The sequence below is a fragment of the Chelonia mydas genome, chromosome 3, assembly GCF_015237465.2.
Source record: "Chelonia mydas isolate rCheMyd1 chromosome 3, rCheMyd1.pri.v2, whole genome shotgun sequence".
Lineage (NCBI taxonomy): Eukaryota > Metazoa > Chordata > Testudines > Cheloniidae > Chelonia > Chelonia mydas.
Genome location: NC_057851.1, coordinates 129,932,284 through 129,953,306, shown reverse-complemented (window position 1 = coordinate 129,953,306; position 21,023 = coordinate 129,932,284). Strand labels below are relative to the sequence as shown.

General features: G+C 44.5%; 2 long non-coding RNA genes across 2 annotated transcripts in view; one reads left to right on the top strand and one right to left on the bottom strand.

Annotated features, from left to right (window-relative positions):
* The window catches only part of LOC114021546, a 16,742-nt gene extending 9,978 nt beyond the window's left edge, over window positions 1-6,764 (bottom strand). The window contains exon 1 of the long non-coding RNA XR_003566064.3: window positions 3,874-6,764. This is a non-coding gene — a long non-coding RNA (uncharacterized LOC114021546). The remainder of the gene's footprint in view (window positions 1-3,873) is intronic.
* LOC122465316 overlaps window positions 1-21,023 on the top strand; it is a 23,602-nt gene extending 2,579 nt beyond the window's left edge. The window contains exon 2 of the long non-coding RNA XR_006290063.1: window positions 19,570-21,023. This is a non-coding gene — a long non-coding RNA (uncharacterized LOC122465316). The remainder of the gene's footprint in view (window positions 1-19,569) is intronic.

Genomic DNA, 21,023 nt, shown 5'->3' with positions numbered 1-21,023 from the left:
CTTTCAGGAGTCTGATTTGTCTTGCGTACCCCCCGAAGTTTCACCTCACTTTAAAACTGTTGGCTTACACAATCAGATAGAAAAATACAGAAGTGTCACAGCACCGTGTTACTGAAAAAATGCTCCCTTTCTCATTTTTACCATATAATTATAAAAAAGGCCAACTGGAATATAAATATTGTACTTACATGTCAGGGTATAGTATATAGAGCAGTATAAAGTTATTGTCTATATGAAATTTTAGTTTGCACTGATTTCGCTACTGCTTTTTATGTAGTCTGGCAAATATCTAGATGAGTTGACATACCCCTGGTTGAGAACCAATGGCTTAGACAGCACAGGTGTAAATGAGTGAAAGTTAATTGTCTGTGATATGCAGGAGGTCAGACTAGATGATCTAATTGTCCCTTCTGGCCTTCAACTCTATGAACTGACTCACTGCATGAGCCTGGATAAACCACTGTGTGTCTCAGTTTCTCCACCTATAAATGAGTGTAATAATTCACCACAGAGACTAAAATGCATTAAGATCCTTGGATGGAAGGTGCTATGTACGTGGAATTTATTATTATCTTATTTCCTTCCCATTGCTCTGGGTCATAAAATGGTGCGCAGGAAAAACAATTGGCTTCTGTATAGTTAATTTCTCTCTTCATTTTGGTTGCTTCCAAGATCTTATTGGTTATGAGTCTCTGCAGAAGTGTCCCCTCTGCTGCATTGCCCCCAGAATTTTTTCAGCAGGACTGATAACATTTTTCATTACGCTGCATAGTGATAATCCTTTTGCAGATCAATGTTTATCACCGTGGGCAGCAGATTTTTCAATAAAATTGGTGACAGCGACTTCTGTTTGGACCTTATTAATCTGTGTTTGTTATGTCCCTGGGTCTCTAATAGCTGAAGGTGTCTTTTGGGTTTCCCACTAAACCTTTATTAAAAAAGTGTTGATGCCTTAGGCCTTTGCTTTCATGCCCCCTTCCCCTTTTTTCACCTTTCTTTTCCAATTCTCCCTGCCCGGACCTGCTGACATGGAACGTGGCCAAGCTGACAACATGCACCTTATTGTTTGCCTGTATTTTGGCAGCCAGGGAAGCTGGCAATGCTCACACAGGGTCAGCGCTCCGTGCTCTCCGAGGTAGGTGGCAGAACGGCCCATGCACAGCAGAGTGTGGGTTAAAGCAGCATTTCCCAAACGGTGGGTCCTGACCAAGGTTCTAGATGGGGGTCACAGGGCCCTAGGCAAACATACAACTGGGGAGGGGTTCTTGGAGAGCGAGCCCACCCTGTGCTTGCCCTGCAGCAGCAGCAGTGTGGCTGGGCCTAGCTCCCCAGTCTGGACGCGGTGACCTGGTGCCCAGGGTCACAGTGCCACTCAGATTTGGCCCAGACACCCTCATTCCCAAAGCTGAGAGTGAGCTTGCGGTGGCAGGTTTTGGCGGCTCTCCTGGCACCACTGCCACTAGGTGGCACTATGGCACTCTGCTAGTTGGGAGTCGCTTTTTCCTGTAAAATTCTTGCTTTTTCTGCATTTATCTCACCCAAACTGATGATTCCACCCACCGCCCCATCAAGAGAACAGAACAAAATCATTTAATAGACTATTACAGCTGTTATGCCCCCCCACACCCCCAGTTCTTTGTCCCATGGCAGGGTGCAGAGGTTTAAAAACCTTTTCTTAATCACTCTCCTTCTAAAAACAGAGAAAATGTAGCCTCCTGGGAGCAATTAGCTGTGAGAAAAGCTTTTCTCAAACAATTGCCAGGAAATATTGTCTTGACCGATATTCCTGATGTAACACCGTCATTCTCAGCTCTAAGACATTTGACTGCAAAAAGCAGCAGGGTACAGCAATCTAATGTGCAATCTGCACTTCACCACCTCCCTTACCCTTTTATCTCCATTTACTCTGGGTTGTTTTTTTTCTAAATAGCTAGATATGGCTGTCAAGAATTCCAGGCAACTGTGCTAGTGTATCAGGCAGACAGACAATGGTGGTGGCAAGCCAGTGCTTGAATGTAAGGTTATGACCAGCGTCCAGATCCCTGGTTGAAATTGGAGGGGCTGCATTATGCAGAAAGTCAGACTAGATGATCCTAATGGTCCCCTCCGCTGTTAACATCCAGCAATCCCAGAGCACCTGAGCTTGACTCCACTGAAGACAGAGCACGCACCACTAATGGGAGGTGGAGCTTAAGCTCTGTACGGAGCCCCCCTGCCATTGCCCAAATTTAACATAAGGGTCTGACCCTGCAAGCCCGCTCCACGTGAAGAACTACCAGTGTTGGCTTAATGCAGGGGCCATGAGGTGGGGAGGCAAAGCTAGCCTAATACCTGTGACAGAAGCCAGAATAATCAGTGACTGGGCGCCACTGCTACGTACACACACAAAACAATATTTGTTTTCACTGAGAGATCCACATTGTGAGTGGGGGTGACAAATTCATGGAGGTTTAAGAAATCAGCCTCGCTCTCTGGGACAGGGTGTGAACGGAAGCACCTTCTGGAAGACAGACAGCAATGTCATCCTTTCATTCAACCCTGTCTGCAGCTGCTTTTTATAAACTTGGCATAAATATGTACTCAGTGAGGCCAGGCCTGTGTATCTGGAAAATATTTTCCACAACCCGAAAAAACCCAGAAGATTGGAAAAAGAGCCCAGAAATTGTGCATAACATGGAATGGCCTCGCTTGCGGGGTTTTTCCATGACTTCCCTCAGCTCATTTTTCTGCTGCCAATTTTAGAAGCCCATAAGTCATACTTGTTAAACATTCTCAGTTAAAATGTAACTCTAAGAGCAAAGTCATATGATATGTTGCAGCCAAATAATCGCTCTCTGGTTTGGGAAAACTACACTGGTTTGTCCAGCTTGTAAACCTGTGTGCGCTCATCCTAGGACAGACAGACCCGGAGGGCACATTAGAAATATGGGGCCCTTGCAGATGAACAGCTCCCACTGACTTTGGTGGCCATTCCTCCCCTGCTTTGCCAGCATAATCAGGGCCTTGCTGTGCCGTGCTGCATGCAGTACAATTAGAAGTGCAGGATTTCTAGCCTCACCTCTTGAAATATTTTACACAAGAGGTGGAGCTGGAGAGGGAGGGAGTGACAGCTGCTCAGAGCCCAGCAAGGTCCAGAAGCAGCTCTAATTAGACAGCAACGTGAAATAGTGGAGGAGCAAGAGGAAAATGAGTTGCCAAGAGGGGAAGTGAATTTGCTGGAAGTTCTGAGTAATGGGCATCCTCCCTACACACATTTTAAGCAGTGACTCAGTGTGGAAGCAGTTGAATGCCAGAAGCAATATTTTTGTCAGGTTTCCCTACCTGCTATAGGCTGATGCCACCTACCCCAGTCCCCAGATGGGTTTGTCTTGAGGCACCACCTCCTTGTCCTGCTTCAGTTCTGTAACCCCCAAAGGAATCCTGAGCAGCTGTGGAAGCTGATGGAGTTACTATAAATTTACACCTCAGTAACCGAGAGCAGAATTTGGCTCCATCTGTCATAACTGCCAATGGCCCTGTTCTAGCCAGTTCTGTCCTGGGCTTGACATACGCATCCCTGGTGCTGACCGCCCCAGCCAGCGTCCCTGAACTGTAGCGGCACTTGGGGCCCCTATGCTGAGTGATCAGAAGGCTGGCAACTGGCTGGCTCTCCATTCGCTCTGCTTCAGCTGATCCCTCTGCTGGGTGCAGAACAGAGACAGGGAGAGCAGCAATGAGTCACCAGTTGCCTCCTGCCTAGCACAGTAGCTGAAACACTCCCCCTATCGCCCCCCCCTCCCCTCCCGCACTGGAGGAAGCTTATTTGGAGAATTGCCCCTAGAAATATTTCTTCTAAATATTGGCAGCTGCGGCCTTGATGCGGCTGCCACTTACCCTGGTGCAAGTCAGGAGTAACACCGGGGGCTTCAGCAGAGTTACTCTAGCATGAAACTGATGTGAGGGAGAGAAGGAGAATCAGGCCCCAGAGAAGCGCCCCTTTGTTCTGCCAGAACGAAACATCTTTTCAAACTCTGTGTGGTCTTCCTGGACGGAGAAGGAAATAAACAAACCCAGTGAAAATCATCTGGGGTGTTGTAATGTTCTTTGGAAAGTCAGTTTCAAAAACCAGTTTACGGCATCTCGCCTGGCTGCCAGCTCCTGTGCCCGGACATCCTGGGAGTGGGGATGACTGATGCAACTCTTGACTGGGTAGGGTCACTTGCCCAACATGTAGAGGCTGGCAGGCGACCAAGGAAACTTGCTAAGACAGGGTTTTCTCACAGTAAGTTCACTATCCCTGTGTAAATATATGTACATATAGGTCAGTCCTTTGGCACCCATACATTCCGATCAGATTAAATGAGGTGGCAGAATTACCTGGCAAAGAAAAAGACTTTGTTCTCGTTCCACATGAATGCGGATCTGACACATTGTTAGGCGTGCTTTGTTTGTGTAACAATATTGTAATTAATAATGATGTCTGTTCATTTAAGCCATCTGCTCTTCATATTAATGGAGGGGGAAAGTGTGGGGGATGGGATCTTGTCGCATTTCTGCCAGATTGTCGCCTTTAAGTTAACGTGACAGACTCTTAAAAGGATCTCTTCATATGAACTGGAATATTAGGCTCAGCTGGACTCTTAAACTCTGGCTTCATTGAGGAGAGAGATTCTTTCATATTGGTTCCTGTTTTGTATGCAGTACAGGCACTAACTTGTAGAAAATCTGGGCCAGAAGAGATATCGTTAGGGATTTATGGGGGTTTGGCTTGGCTCAGCAGTCAGTTTTTCCATTGTCATGCCGTGACAGTAGTGTATCACACACACCCTCAGGAGACAGCCTTCTGCTTCCACAACAACAAAGGACTTTTCTCTCTCTCTCTCTCTCCCTCTCTGACTCATCTTAAGTTTAAAAAACCCCCAGTAAATATAATTAGTAACAGGCAGACACACTGTGCATAGCCTTTGCAGGCTGGTGGGGTAGTTCTCATTCAGATACATGCTGGTTGTTGCTCAGTCAGTCAGTGCCTACTGTGCTAAAGCTGCCCTCATGTTCCACTCCTGGAGTTTGCAGAGATTTTTGAACGCAGCCCTGTGTGTGAGGTTGATAGTGTTGTCAGAGGAGCCATTTTGATTTGGAATGGAGATCAGGATTGCCTTCAGGACAAGCAGTGGAGCCCTGGGCAGACTCAGCACTCACAAGCCAGCCCAATCTTCCCCTCTGGCAATAGGATGGATGAGGAGGGACTCTCAGCTCTGATCCCCTCTTCAGCAGCCTGAGGTGTTCCCAGCCAATGGGAGCTGTGGAGCTGGCGGTCAGGGTGGCATCTGCAGGCAGGAGAAGCACGTGGAGCCCCTCTGGCTGCCCCTCCGCCTAGGAGGTGGAGAGACATGCTGCTGCTTTCCAGGAGCCGTGGGGCACAGAGCCTGCCTGCCCCACTGCAGGTGGCCAACTGGACTTGGCTGGCAGGTTCCCTTTTTGATCGGGTGTTCCCGTCAAAAACCAGATGCCTGGCAACCCTATGGTGTAGATGTGGCTATGTTCTTTGCCAGCCAGAGATTCCCCCACATTGTGGTCCTCAGCTCCCTTGTTAGGGCTGCTTCATGCAGCAATGCAACAGGGCTGTTGCATGGGCCACGATTTGGCCCTTTGGGTCCATGTTGTTTATTTCAGGGGAGGAAATGGAAGTCAGTTGCAGCTTTACAAGCAGAACAGCTGCATTGCTCTGTTAACTGTTTTATTTAATTTTAACCTGTGACTAGGAACGGTGTATTTGTATCTTTGCAATTAATCTGTTCCTCCCAGCCGGGAAACAGAAGTGCTGTTGTTTTATGTATCTGACTCTTTAGTAGTCAGTTGGCTGTGAAACACTGGATCCACCCAACCACTGTATGGGCTGTGCTAGAATATCCCCAGGTAACCTGGCATTCTTACTTCCGGGCAAAGGGCTGGATCTTCAGTAGCACAGGAGTCAGAGTGGAACGTTTTGCCTCTGACACCAGTCCAAGTCCAGCCCACGCTGGAGGTGGTCTGTGTGCAATGAGTTGGTGAGCTAATTCCCAGGGGGGCGGGGACACTCTCTGTGTCCCCATTTGGCAGCCTGACAAAGAGGCCGAGGATGAAGTAAGCCATGGAAATGGACCTTCCCTTTCACCTTTAGAGGCAGTCTCTCCCAGGGAAGGGTTGAGGCACATTGTCAAGGTGATGTGAGGAAGTTTGCACTGATGTGGCCTATGCTGTACCCATTCTGTAGATAAACAGAGGATTTCAGGCTCCAACACTATTAACCCAGCTGCTTTCTCAAGCACGGACTTCACCTGAAAAATAACTGGGGGACCCTCCCCCCAACTTTCTAAACCTTGGTACACCTGGTCATTTTTCAGCAAAGAAAGAGCTAAGTATGGTCTCTGGGTCATAGGCACCATCTGGGCCAGATTCTGATCTCACGGACACCAGTGTAAATATGGAGTGACTCACAGAAGTCATTGAAGCCCATGTAAAACGGAGGTGAGATTAGAATCAGGCCAAAGAGGTCTGTTCTGGAAATAGAAACAAAATTGTTTCTACATCAGGGTTCTGCAGGAAGCAGATTATTCCTTCTGTCATCAAGGTTTTGGGGATGGGTTGTGCTGATGCTTTAGAAACACTGAGGAAATCTTCCTGTGTGCCTTGAGTATCTGCTACTAGTTCTGCGTCCCTCACCCCTGCAGTCGCTTAGGCAAACCACTTGTGCCGATGCGTATCCCAAGATGCCATCACAGCAAACTTTTTTCATGTCCAGACCTCAGCTTCTAGAATATTAAAACATACAAAGTATCTTTCAGACAGAAAAAATGGGATTGGTAAGAGGAAACTGTGCTTCATTTAGACAACTTGTGTTACAGAACCGTGCTTGGCTGAGTTCTGTAATTTGCTCTCTGCAGGCCTACAGTGCATCAGGGCTTTCAGTTTTCAGCCCAGTGTGGCATCAATAACTTCACTCTTCCAGGAAGGTCAGAGTCACATTCACTCTGCTCCTCCTCCTCCTCCCCGCCATTCTGCCAGATATCATGCTATGAGTACAGGGCAATTTAACAGCAAAATGATTTGAGTGCAGAACCCACTCTTCCCTGAGGACAGGGTCTTTAACCATTCTGCTCTTTTCAGCCACAAACATAGGATCCAAAGGCAGCTAGTGCCTCTACCCAAATTAGTGCTTTTTGTAACTTAGGGGATCAGCATTCTGAAGTACCCAGAGCGCCCCAAAAGGTTCCAAGTGCCCCCAACACCCACAGAAGTCATTGGTAGTTATAGGTACTCAGAACCTCACAGGACTGAGCCTTGAGTGTGTTCCTTCTCTTTGCCCCACACTCTCCCTTACTGTTTGTGTGGACAGATGCTCCTTACCCACACCATAAAACAATCCAAAGGTACCCTCTGACTGATTTTTTAAGCTGATCTGCTGTGCTGAAGGGGGCTGATTAAAACGAATGAATGCAGGAGATAAAAGGCAGCAACGCATAGGAATCTGAGTAAAAACATGGATGCAGACCCACTTCTGTTCATTTCGGTGTTGTGTGGAGAGTGCAGGCTCAGGACTGGATTCCATTCACCTCCTTTTTCTAAGAGGGTAAGGGGGATGAAATGGGATCTCATGCGTTGTTCCCTGAGGCACCACTTTCAAGCACAGTGTTTCTGGCAAGGAATCAGGGGTAATACGTGCAAATGTCCTTAAAGGCCCATCCATGTTGCAGTCACAACTGTGATCTCCTGTCCAGTTAGAGGCATGGTACCTGGGTACAAGGAAGAGGGCTCAATCTGTGTCCACTCAGCAGTTTTCTGCCATCGCAGTTGTGTTGGCACATGCACACGCCATTGCCTGGGTTGTGTCAGTTAACTCTGGGAAAATCTAGGCAGCTCACTCCTGGGGCATTAGCAGTGGGTAGAGCACCTGGAAACATATACACAGAGCGGCAGCCTGTGGGGCAATGCACTCTGGGACGTTCTACCACACAGGCAGCTGGGAGGCAGGAGAACTGGCCAAACCAGTTACACACACACACAGAGTCAGGGTGTCCTCTCCACACAGCAAAACACTAGTGTGCCGAACCAGCTGCTGGAAGACAACAATGTACCAGCCTAGGCCTCTGGCGGGGGCGAAGCATTCTTAGCTGTCACAGCTACTAACAGAGTATTAGCCATGTGCAGTGAAGATGTCAGTCACGTTTCGAGCCCTCCCTGCCAGTTGCATTACAAACTGGGTTACAAATTGTGACATTGTCAGAGCTTAAGTTCACACACACTTAAGCTCTCTCTCTCTCTGATAAGGTTGCTATATTCTCCTCTTACAGCTGGTGTACAAACATTTACTGCACTGGAACATTATATTTTAACAAACAGGATTGTCATCTGATCGTGCTATAACGTGGTTCAGTCTTACCTGCGTGAAATGGACTAAACTCTGTTCTAACCATATAAAGACTACATTCTAACCTCAGTTACTTCAAAGTAAAACCAGAGAGAGATCACTGATGCCAAAGGAGTTACTATGAATATGCTCTGGAGTAAATGAGATCAGAATCTGGCCTGAGGGATGTAATATGGTTAGAACATGATTTGGTCCTGGTCACACATGCGTGACAAAACCATATTCTAATACAGATGGGGAACTATTGTGTTTTGGCGTCTCATCGTGGTGGATTTGGATGTGTAACTAGACCGTAGGTAGTCTAGAGCATGGTTTTAACATAGTTTTCAAGGAGGGGCCTTGTTTGCAATGGGTAGGGACAGGGGTGCTGGAACAATTTGTATAGTGGGAGTGCTGAGAGCCATTGAACCAAACTGTAAACCCTGGATATGATGGAAACAACTTCAAGCCAGGGGGTGCAGCAGCACCCCCAGCACCTTTAGTTCCAGCACCTAAGGATAGGCAAATGACAGTAGGGAGTCATCTCTACATTACAAATACAACCATGGATCAGAAGACTCCATTATAACACTATTGTCTCAGTGCTGTATTTGGCTTTGGAGCATAGCAGGGAACTGTGTCTTACCTGTATCTCTAAAGTGTACTGAAGCTGTTCTCATCTATGTCTAGGCATCACAGGGTCCACTCACCACACATGGTGACTCCTCCTGGCAGCTCTGGGGATTAGCTCTAGCCAGGCATCACAGCCCTCTGGTAATGTCTCTACCCCTCATCTTTCACTCTGCAGTCCCTCTCAGTCATGGAGCTGCAGCTTCCTGTTTGTGGCTTGGCCCTCCAGGTCACTAAGGTCCTTCCCTTCCAGGGAAATCAAAGTCCTTCCAGACTAGCTGTCTGGCTGGCATCTCCAACACCCTGTGCTACTTCCCAGTGGCTGGTAGGGGACCCAGGCCCACTCTCTACACTGGGTTTCAGACCAGGGACCTTATAATAAGCTACTACAGTCTGTACATTCCTACCTCTTCCTACTTATCTAGCTTCCCTTCCCTGTGGGTTTGTCAGTGCCCTCATCCCCGGAACTGACTGTAGACTACTTCCTTACAGCCCCTTGGTATTCATAGCTCCTAGCTCTGTACAGACTGTCCTGTTCCTGCCTAGCTGAGGCCATTTCCAATTAATGGCCTGCTCCCTTTCTCCTTCTTCAGGTGCAGCTTGGGCAGTTAACTGGCCTGCTTAGTTACTTCAGCACCTCCACCTTATGCACCAGGGTTCTGGCATGGCTCAGGGAGATGAACAAGCACTATTAGGTCCCAAATACATTTAAAGACTGCCTAGCATTTTAACTATGTTGGGGACGGTGTCCTCTTTCTCCATCATATTTAACTGTGTTAGCACTCATTAGGCTTCTCCTAAAAACAAATGTCTGTGATCAGCATTTTGGTTAGGATGGTTTCAGCACTAACTAGGTTGGTGTCTTGTCAAATTAGTACCTCCATTTTCATTCAGGCAGTGTTTTGGATATTTACACATGCTGTTTTTTTTTTTTTATGGTCCTATATTGGGATTCCTGAAATACTGATAACTACATTAAATTCTTTCATCCACAGGGATTTTAACTTCACTTTTGGTCACAGCAATATGTTTCTTCTTTCCTGCGCCATGCTGTTTCATTTTTTTTCTTTGTTTGGGGGCTTTTTAAACAAGTATTTGGGGTCTACTTTCCTGGTTTAGTCCACCTTACATTTTCTTTGAATTGATGTACAAAAACAGGGGCATGTTGTTATTATTGTTTTTTATTTTGTAGTAGCACCTAGAGCAGTGCTTTTCACTATGTGGTCAATAGACCCCTACAGGTCCACAGACTATGTCTAAGATTTCCAAAGGGGTTCACACCTCCATTTGAAATATTTTAGGGGTCTGCAAATGAAAAAAGGATGAAAAACACTGACCTAGAGGCTCCCAGTGAGTTAAAGCCCCTTTGTAGCAGGCACTGTATAAACAGTCCCTTCCCCAAAGCATGCACAATCTAAATAGACAAGACAGACAAAAGAAGTATTTTTACCCCCATTTTATAAATGGGGAACTGGGTTAAGTGATTTTCCCAGCGTCACACAGGAAGTCTGTGACAGAGCTGGAAATGGACCCCAGATCTTCTGCATCCCAATCCATTACTGTAACCAACACACTATCTTCCTCTCAGGAGGAGCATGTCACAGGATGTCAGAGTTTAGACTTCTACAGAAAGATGCAGAAATATTTCACTGACTCATACGGTAAAGCAGACTAGGTGGGGCTCATTATCTCTAATACTGGGTATTAAAGCGTGGGTCCTGGTCTGATGAGAAGATGGTATTAGAGACAGAGACATCTTGTAAGGAAGCTCTCTAGGAACAAGCCAAGACCAGGAAAACTTTGGCTGAGGTTTATATTTTGTTACTGAAGTTAAGCAATTAAAGCAAACCCCAGGAGGGGGGTAGATTTTGGACATTAATCCAGTCTGTGTGTGCTGAGTTGAGATAGCAGGGAAGGGACTCAGCCCATTCACAGGGTTACCAAGTCCTTTCTGGTATCTGACGCTACAACTTTATTGTAGCTTTATGTCAAGGGATTATGTTAACAAAGCACTATTCGATTACATGGACTTCTGTGCAAAGAAAGGTCTGATTTCAGGAGAAGGTTCATCCCATGCAGTGTGGGTACAAGTTAATCTTTTCAAGTGGCATGATCATCGCTTGTAAGTATCAAAAATGGTAATGATCAACCATTACCTTCCAAAAACTCTTTCCCATTACTGTGGATGGGTTTCCCCTTTGCTTATACGCACAGCTGAGCGGTTTGGTTTTAAAGATCAGATTGGAAGCATCTGAGAAATTCCTTCCAAAAGGTAGGAGGCAAGTTCTCAATTTCACTGAGTGCCACTCTGGCTGGGAAGAATGCTGCAGCTTCTGGGAGTCCCAGGAGGAGCCAATTATAACCTGACTAACCTGCCTTAGCATTATACGGCCTGATGAAATTTGGTGTGCCCTCACAAGTTGGAGATTGTACTTCTACAGCTGGGTCTGGGTTGGGAACTCACTGTTCCATGGGGTTTGTTGTGGTTATTCAGATACAATGATCAACACAAGGGCTGTCCCGCTACCTCCTTCAAGCCAGAGAGTCCTCTCTAGCTCATTCAGAGCTAAGCTTGTTATTATGATCTCCACCCTCTCTCTCTCCCTCCTGTCAGAGGAGACTGAAGTAGAAGGGGAGCAGTCCCTGCTCCAGTCAAAGAGGAGGGGGCAAGGAGTGCTCTCCCTCCATTTTTAATACAGGAAGGGGAACTGTATCCCCCTAAGCCCTGCTTATGGGACCCTTTGCTGCTGGCCTCTCTCTTACTGCCCTTCATGCTACTCTCCCTCCTCCATTACGTGCTTGCCCACCTTCACCTCACCTTAGCCCCAGCTTGACCTTTAAGCCCTGTACAAACAAAGGTGCTAGCGAGGCCTGTGCCTGCCAGAGCCCTGCTCACTTTGCTAAATGGCAGAACTTCAAGTTCGTATCTTTACAGACCCTCCTGGAGCATAAATAAAACAACAGAAAATGTTCAATTAAACTGACTGCAACACACAGCACAAGCAGCTCCACTCACTGTCCCACCCAAGGAGAAACCTGCACAGTAATGATCCATAGTCAAAGGATGGCTTGAACCAAAAAGAGCCTTGGCAATAAACCCAGGCTGGAACAGATGGTTGGCAGACAGGGTCCCACCATTAAAAACATCCCTAGTGGTGGACAGCTAGGGACCACTTACATTTATTGCCACAAAGAGGGGATATCTATGCCTCTAGCTGCCACCCTCTTTAGAACCTTCTTGGGAGCTGTCTCTGACATCTAGTCTGTATCTCCTGTCTATATTCCTCTCTTCTCTTGAACTCCCTCATTCCTTTCTTTGCACTTCCTACATCTTTCCCTCCCACCCTGTTTTTCTTCTGCCTGATACATACCACCTGCTTAATCAAAATGATCTGAGCATGCTCAGTATTTCTGCCTCCTGGTGGCAAGGGGTTTACAAAGTGCTGAGCTCTCTGTGCAGAGAAAGGAGGGAAGTCCTGAACATCAGGGAAATATCCCTGATCCAGGAACTGATGGTGTTGGCAGCAATTCACTGGAGGCTCTGGCAGGATTTGGAACATGGAAAGTTTACTGTGGTTGGCAAAGACTCAGGTACATGTTGGGGCTAATTATGAATGTTGTTTGTATTGCATTTCCTCCTGAAGCTAACTTTTGCAATACATTAGTTAACAAGTTAGTCGTTGCCTGTAGCTCTCAAGCCTTTCGTTTTGCCTGTGGATGAAGTTGCAAACTTGTAATACAATGCACTATACATTTTGTATTGGGGGTAATGGCCAGATTCCAACTAGGAGGAATTACATTCTGTCTATCAACATTCCCCCCCTGCAGTTCTAGGTGGATTCTTCTCCAAATCAGATCCTTAACTGTTGTATAGTGGTAATACCTAACTTAATCCATTTGACTAGAATAGCTTGGTAAAAGATCTGTAGAGGATAATCTATCAAATGAATTTAGGCTGCATTTCTATTCTATTTATTTTATTTATTTCTTGAATTGTCTACAAGCAGTCACTGTGTTTCTTATTCATGATTGTTTGATGAGTATTTTATGTGAATCAATGTTAGGCTCTGTATTCTCCAGGAACTCTTTTCTTTAACTGTGTCTTTGAGTTATTCACAGTGTGCTTTTAGTCATTTACCTAACATAGTATTATTTCTGCTTCCTAAATGGATGACTAAAACTTTTATAAATAGGAGGAGGGAGATCTGAAAAGGCCTATGTGAACACTCCTAGGTGAACACATCCGCACAACCATCCATGAGAATTCCCTTTCCAGGAGCACTCCGGAGGAAAAAAAAAATCACTCGTACAAATGTTCATGGACAAGAGAAGGGGCTCAAATCCTGTTGAATTAAATTAGGCAGTTTGCATAAAAAAATGCTCATAAATGCTTTTCCACAGTATTCATCCAGCTCGGTCAGCTATCCCACTCTAATCACAGAAACACAGGATTTACCATGCTGGATCACACCTGAGGTCCATCTAATCCAGTATCCTGTGTTTGACAGTGACCAGAGCCAGTTGCTTCAGAGGTAGGTGTTAGAAATCCTCTAGTTGTCCACAGGGGTGGTTTTTTCTGAACTTCTAATCTACGCATGTGGGAGGCAGATCAACTCCCCGCAGTGGATACAAGATGAGAGAGAGAGATCTGATGCTATGATGCAGTATGGTAGTTCCTACAGGGTGTGTAAACTAATGATTTTCCTGAGAGGAAAAATATCTGTATTGTCTAGACTATGATTAGAGAAGATGGTGTGCATTCCTTTGAGAGGGGATCGTATTGCAGTACAGGCTCTGTGCGCCTATGTAACTTTAAAAGAGTCTCCAACATGGAAAGTCTGCAGCTGTTCTGAAGGATGTATTATTTAGGTGTTACAAAGGGATTGGTCAGATCTCTTTGTCAGAGAAGAGAATGCAGAAAATAAAACAGATGCAAAATGTATTTTCTATTATACTGTTCACTTATATCGGCTAACTGAATGACACGACTATCCCAGCTTCTAAAGATTTAGGTATGCTTGGATAAAGAGGGTCGGGTGGGTAAGACTCTGGACTGCAACTCGGGAGAGCTAGGCTCTGTTCCTGGCTGTGCCACAGACTCACTGCATGACCTTGGGCAAGTTACAGGGAGCCTGATCTAAAGTTCAGTGGGAAGACCCTATTAACTTCAATAGTGTCTTAGTCTCTCTGTGCCTGAGCTCCCCATCTCTAAAATACTTCCCTACATCTCAGGAATGTTGGAGGCTGCACAGATACACTGGAGTAAATTCTGCTGCTGTTGGTGTAAATCCTGAGTAATTCCAATGATTTACACTGAAATGACAGAGGAGAATTTGGCCCATTGCGCACACACCTCACACTTCATAAGGATGGTATTGTCTGTAGTGTGTATCTGTAATACTTTTGTACATATGTATTACAAAGTTGCAAAATGGTTCACAGTAAAATATGTGAACTAAAAACAAGCTATAGTGTTTTATATTCTTGGAAGCCTATGGGCAGAGTTTATAGCATATTGCATGTGTGCATAAAAACCACAGGAAAGCAGGCAGTCAGATAGCTGCTGACTATCATTTACCTACCAGTTGTTGCTAGCTACCATTACCTGTGTGCCTTGGGGGAAGCTGACTCTTATCTCTGTAACATCGTTCATGGAAGAAAATCACGGAGAGTGTTAGAGGCATTCTCTCCTGTGGCTAGGAGCACTGGGAAGGAGGGAGTTATAGCTTCAGGATGGAATAACATATTTAAACTGAGTTAGATATTTATTTTGGATTTGATGCATTTGTTTTTTGGTGCATCTAGTTTTTTCTGGTTTCTTGGTCAGTAACAGGGAGGATGGTGTTTATTGTTAGTGGTGAGCAGATGGTAGTGGCAGAGGCTGGCCTCGTCTGTGGCCGCTGGCCAGTTGGCACTGGGAGTTGGGATTATAAAAATAGCATAAGCACACCCAGTTAAGGATCAATGTGTGTGCGTGCACACCCCTTTCTAGAGGATAACCAATACATGACATCAGACTTCTCTAAAGAACATCCCAGTTCCACATGAGGATCTTGCCCACAGCAGTTGTCTTTAAGCTGTTTACATTGCTGAATAAGATACATTAGTGCACACTTGTGTGGGCAGTCAGATCCCTGACAGCTCCACACTGAAAAAGGGGAATAAAAAACTGAACAAAATCATAAAATAAACGCTCAAAGTCACTTCTGCAACATTTTACGATAGCTTTGCCCTACACGGATTGATGCTGAAGATCTGTCAAATAGCATAGTCAAAGCATAGAAGAAGAGGTGGGTCTTCCTGGACCTCAGATCAAACATTCCTGATTTTTGGGGAAATGGATCTCAATATCACAGCCGCACCCTTCTTTCTGTAAAGGCCTAATCCAAATCCCTGGATCCAAACATCCCTGAACTTTGGGAAGTTTGGAGCTGGGCCTGCATTTTGCAGTGTGGGCCCATCTCTAATCATGAGCCATATTGTGATGGAGGGAATACATCGCTCACCATGCACTCGCTGGCTGTTGCCTTTCTTTCACTGGGTTTGGCTGAAACAGAAATCCAATCCCACTTTTCCACACACAAAACACTAATCATTACTCAACATTTGAATTTCCTGTGGGTTTCTTACAAGGCAGTTGCTAGGCATACTCTGCTACGTTCCTTCTGTAACAAAATTAGGCCACGGGAGAATTTAGAGATGTGGGTTCCTCTTCCCCCTTTTTATTTTTCTTGATAAGTCTTTGTTAATTTTCTAAGAAAAGGGGAAGTCAATTGCCAAAGTTAAAAGAAATAATTTATACCACCAGTCTTAAAAGTGTAGAAGAATGTGCCAGCTGAGCGGATGATCGTTCTCCCCTTATAACACCTCTCATGTGACACATCACTGTGTGTGTTTCTCAAAAGGGCTGTACGCTTCAGAAGTAGTCTATGAACTCCGTGTTGAAGTGGTTGCCATGGCAGTGGGCTGAGTGTGAATTGGAAAGCATGATTAGCCAGAGTTGGCCTAAATAGCTTAGAAAAAAAAGGCCAAGGACTCTCTCTCATCATTTCTTATATACAACCTTCAGTATGTGTATTAGAGGGGTGCAAAGCACTCAGACAAAAAAAGCCCACAGAAGTACGCTGCTACATAACAGCCCCTGGGCAGGGTTTGGCTCACTAATTTTTAGAGTGCAGGTTTCAAACCGGGCCACAAGATTCCTCCTTTTGCTCTCTTACGATGAGTATAAGTCTTAGCCATGCAACGTGCACAGCCAGCCATGCTATTTAACAACATGTATCCTCTCTGAATCCAGTAGACAGTAGTTCCATGGCTGTTGATTGAGTGAAACTCCACGAAACCTCTGGATTCAGAAGGTATAATGAAAATATGACATAAGATTTCTTACAGTACTATGAAACATGGAAAATGTTAACTAACACTCACAATACTCCCAGGGACTAGTTAAGTATGATACCCATATTACAGATGGGGAGACTGAAGCGCAGAGTGGTTAAATGGCTTGCCCAAGTCCACATAGTGAGTCAGTGTCGGAGCTGGGACAGGCACTCATGAGTTCCTGTCTCCTACTGCTGGTCCCAATCTTCTAGATCACACTGCCTCTATCTATCACTTATTCTGAGGTAAATAATAATAGTACTTAGCACTTGTATTTTTTTTAAATTCCTTTGATCTAATATAGTAGTTTTCGTCCCCAGATCTCAAAGCCCTCTATACTAGTGGGTAAGCACTATTGGTGGGTGAACAGAGAAATCGGTTAAGTGCCTTACCCAAGGGGTGAGCAGGGGGTTGGACTAGATGACCCTCTGAGGTCCCTTCCAACCCTGATATTCTATGATTCATAGATTTCAAGGCCAGATGGGACTATTGCATCATCTAGTCTGACGCATATATCGCAGGCTATAGAATTTCACCCATGTACCCCTGTACTGAGCCCCGTAACTTATTTTTAGCTGAAGCATATGTTTGAGAATGGTATCTATTCTTGATCTGAAAACATCAAGAGATGAGAATCCACCATTTCCCTTGGTAATTTGTTTGAATAGTTAATCACCCTCACTGTTAAATATGTGTACCTAATTTCTAATTTAAAGTTGTTTGGTTTCTGCTTCCAGCCATTGGTTCTTGTAATGCCTTCCTCTGCTAGATTCAAGAGTCTTTTAGTACCTGGTATTTTCTCCCTGAGAAGGCACTTATACCCATGACCTTCATTTTGATAAACTAAACACTGAGCTAATTTAAATCACTGTAAGGCAGTTTCTCCAGCCATCATCCGTGCCAGAGCGGAGATTAGAATCCTTCTCATTACCAGGCCTGTACCCTCTCTAACTGGACACTCTCACTTGAAACCTTGGAAAGCCAGTTCAGGGGTGGAGTCCCAGCTGGTGTAAATTGGCATAGCTCCAAAGACTTCAATGAGGCAATACTGGTTTACACTTGCCAAGGATCTGTCCTTAGGCATTTAGCAGGAGTAGATTCTATGAGTCAGATTCTTCTCACGTTGATTCTACCTTACTGTAATTTTATTGACTTCAGTGGAGAGTTACTCCTGATTCTCACTGGTGTAAATGAGATCAGAAATGGATACCAGGATTCCACTCAGGCCAGTCTCACACAGGGTCCTGATGAGGTGGCAGGTTTTTCCTTAGAGGGATCATAGCCCAGATGTATTGGTCTCTCTCTGGTTGGTGACAGGTCTGTTTCGGTCAGTCACGTGGCCCGAAAATTAACCTCCTAGAAGAAAAAGGTGACACAGTAGTCCATTGTTCTGCAGACCTGGCTGTTGGCTGCTTTAGTTTTGCAGCTCTTTTGCTGCTTTCATGTTTTGCACCTCTTAAATTGTTGTCCTCCATGTCTGAGAAGTAGGACTAGCTCTTTGGAGCCAACATTGTGATACATTTTTTGGCAACCCCGGCCATTCATATTTCACACAAGTGTTTCTCTCTGTTCCTTAAGAGCAATAATCATAAATATCAGGTTTCATTTACGGAGCGCCTTTCATCCCGACAGATCCCAAAGCATTTTCCAAGCTTACTCAACTATTGTACAGTAACAACATTAGTGGCTCCTCCAGCAAGGTTGTAACTTGCTTCCGATTAAAGTCTGGTTTTGGGGAAAACCAAAACTAGAATACCCTCAATTAAAAAGAGCTTTACAGCTGAAATGTGTTGTGCCTGTTCCCTCGCCATAGAAGACTGCCTCCTTGCCCAGGTGTAATCCAACAATTCTTCATGGGGATACAAGAGTTTGAAAAGGGAACTTTTTTTTTTCCTCCCTGATCTTAGAAAATCCAACTTTTCTGGAATACTGTAGCTCTCTAAAGCAGCTTGGTCTGACAACTGCACATTTGTTTGATTTGTTTTCCCTCTATGAGAACTAGTGTCTTAAAGAATTTTTGGGTCAGATCTTGGGTCCTTAACCTTTCTGTCCTTCAGTTCACCTATCTGTACGGTATTAAGAGGTCAAGACTTGTAAATATTTAATGTCACTATTAAATCAATCTGACCATTGAGAGCATGGTAATCTGCACAGTATAAGAATCCAAAAGGAATATTTATCATAGATATTTCTAGTATCTAACTGATGTTACTGTTTATTCATAGAATTTTCAACGGTACTCATTACTGTAGTATGAGATGTGAAGATACATTCAGTAAAGCATGTAGCAAAACACCCATGTGGTGTAATGAAATAATATAAAAATTTACAGATGGGGAACCGAGCCACAGAGTGGTTAAGTGACTTGCCAAGGACACACAGCAGGTCTGTGGCAGAGCGAGGAATAGTGGCCACATCTCCTGAGTCCCAGTTCAGTACCTTAACCACAAGAATATCATTCATCAGTGCAGTGCTTCGATAACCTCAGATGAACAATGCTATGCCAATTCAAAGCAATATACTTGGAGCCTCCTCTTTCAAGAATAGCTCTAAACTTCCTGGGAGAATTCTAGAAAACAATACAGCTCAGCAACCAAGTTCAGAACTAACATAGGTCTTAAAATACCCAACCTGCTTATAAACCTTCTGCCTCCCCCACGCTAATCACATTCAAAGGGACATCTTTTCCAAGACCAGTACCTCCTCTGCTGTTCTGTCAATAGCATTTTGATTTGGGTTTGTTTTCATAAATGTACCAACATCCCTTTTCAAATAAAATGCTGCCCATATTGAAGTTATATTAAACTGGCAAAAGATGCAAGGCTAATTATGAATCGGTACTTACTATGTCCATTGGTCTCTCTGTATAAGTGCCAACATTAGCATTTTTAAAAGGTTTAATTCATTATTGATTAAAGGTTTGTGTGTGAATAAAAGCTTGATAAGGTCTCTCTTACTATGTGTCCCTTTCTTTCCTCCATCAACAAAGGCTACAAATGTCACAGGAGATGATTTTGCAACATATATATATGTGGGTAACTTGCTTTAAAGGGAAACTGTTAAGATAAAAATAATCTATTTTAAGAAATCCACACCTGTCTTACTGATAGCATCATAGATGATATAAAGAGTGCAAAGCTTAAAAATCTTATATATTTTTAATATATTTTTATTTTATTTATTTTGATTTTCAGAAAAATAAAAAGTGTGCCTCTCCTGGGCTGAATTTTTTTTTTTTTTTTTTTTTAAATCCGAAACCATCCAACACCACGAATCTGTCAATTCACCCTCATCATGCCACAAAAATAAACCACCAAACAATTACCAATGAAAACACTGCATGGTGAAAACACTCCATCCATCCCAGACACCGAGCACTTCCCAGAAACTGTGCTTTGCAGAGTGCCCTGAAGCCTCCCTGGCCTCTTGTTGTTTGTTGCATCTTGTGTTAAACAAGGGGCCTTGGTAAGTATATAAATTGTATTCATCTGAGAGAGGAAAAACTTGCTGCAACCAAAGTATTTGCTCTCCTGTGGATGCCTCCTCTTTGAACAGATGGCCCCTGGGGCAGTCCATAAGATGGTGATGATGCCCAAGCTGTTGGTCAGATACTTTATTATATTTGACACGGTAACCTTGGAAAAAATAATGTCGCCTTTTGTATGAGGCACTTGCAGGTTGTAAGAAGTTCAGGACAAGATCTGTCGTCCTACATATTTACACCGTGCCTAACACAATGTGACCTTAATCTTGACTGAGACCTTTGGCCACTACGACAGTACAGTACAAATAATACATTTAAATTTAAACCTCTGGTTTGGGGCCTAGCCTGTCTAACAGAACCCCTGTAGCATAAAGGATTATGGCCTTTGAGCACTGCCATTCAAACAGCAGCAGCAGGGAGAAACAAGAAAGTGAGAATGAAATAAAAAGAGAGATCAAAGACTAGCTTGCTCCTTCCTATGAGAAACTCTCTGGGAGGGGGCCGTGAGGGTAGGGAAATTCTGTGAGGTTTCGCTTGTGGAGTTTTCTTTTCTTTTCCCCTCCAAATCCTTCTAATCAGGGGCAGGCAGGGAGTTGGTTTGACCACTGAATAGGGTGACCAGATAGCAAGTGTGTAAAATTGGGACACTTTTTTTTTTTTTTTTATATGGAGGGGGCTATAGCTGCCTATATAAGACACAGCCCCTAATATTGGGATGGTCCCAATAACATCGGGACATCTGGTCACCCTACTGCTGAAGAAGAAGCAGGAAATTCGATCCCCAAACTGAGGGGTATCGTTTTCCATCTTCCAGAGGCCTGCATTTCAGAAAGCCGTTTTGCTGCTCAGAAGAAGATGAGGGCTTCAGGAGTTATCACAATGAAAAAGGAGCAGAACTACAAATCTCTAAATGGGGGAGGGGAAGGAGTTGCATACCTGACCGCTGCATACATAAGGGATTTCAAAAGAAAACAGTTTGAAAAGAGAGACATGGTCACATTGGTCAGGAACTGACAAACATTTTTCTGCAAGGAAACCAGGAGAATTTCCCTTAAATTTGGAGCAGATTTCTATCAGTCTGGTTATAATCCTGTGATATTACTTCTAAAAATAAAACCACTAGAATTACTGTGGATGCCATGATGTCTTGATGTAGTTAATCTT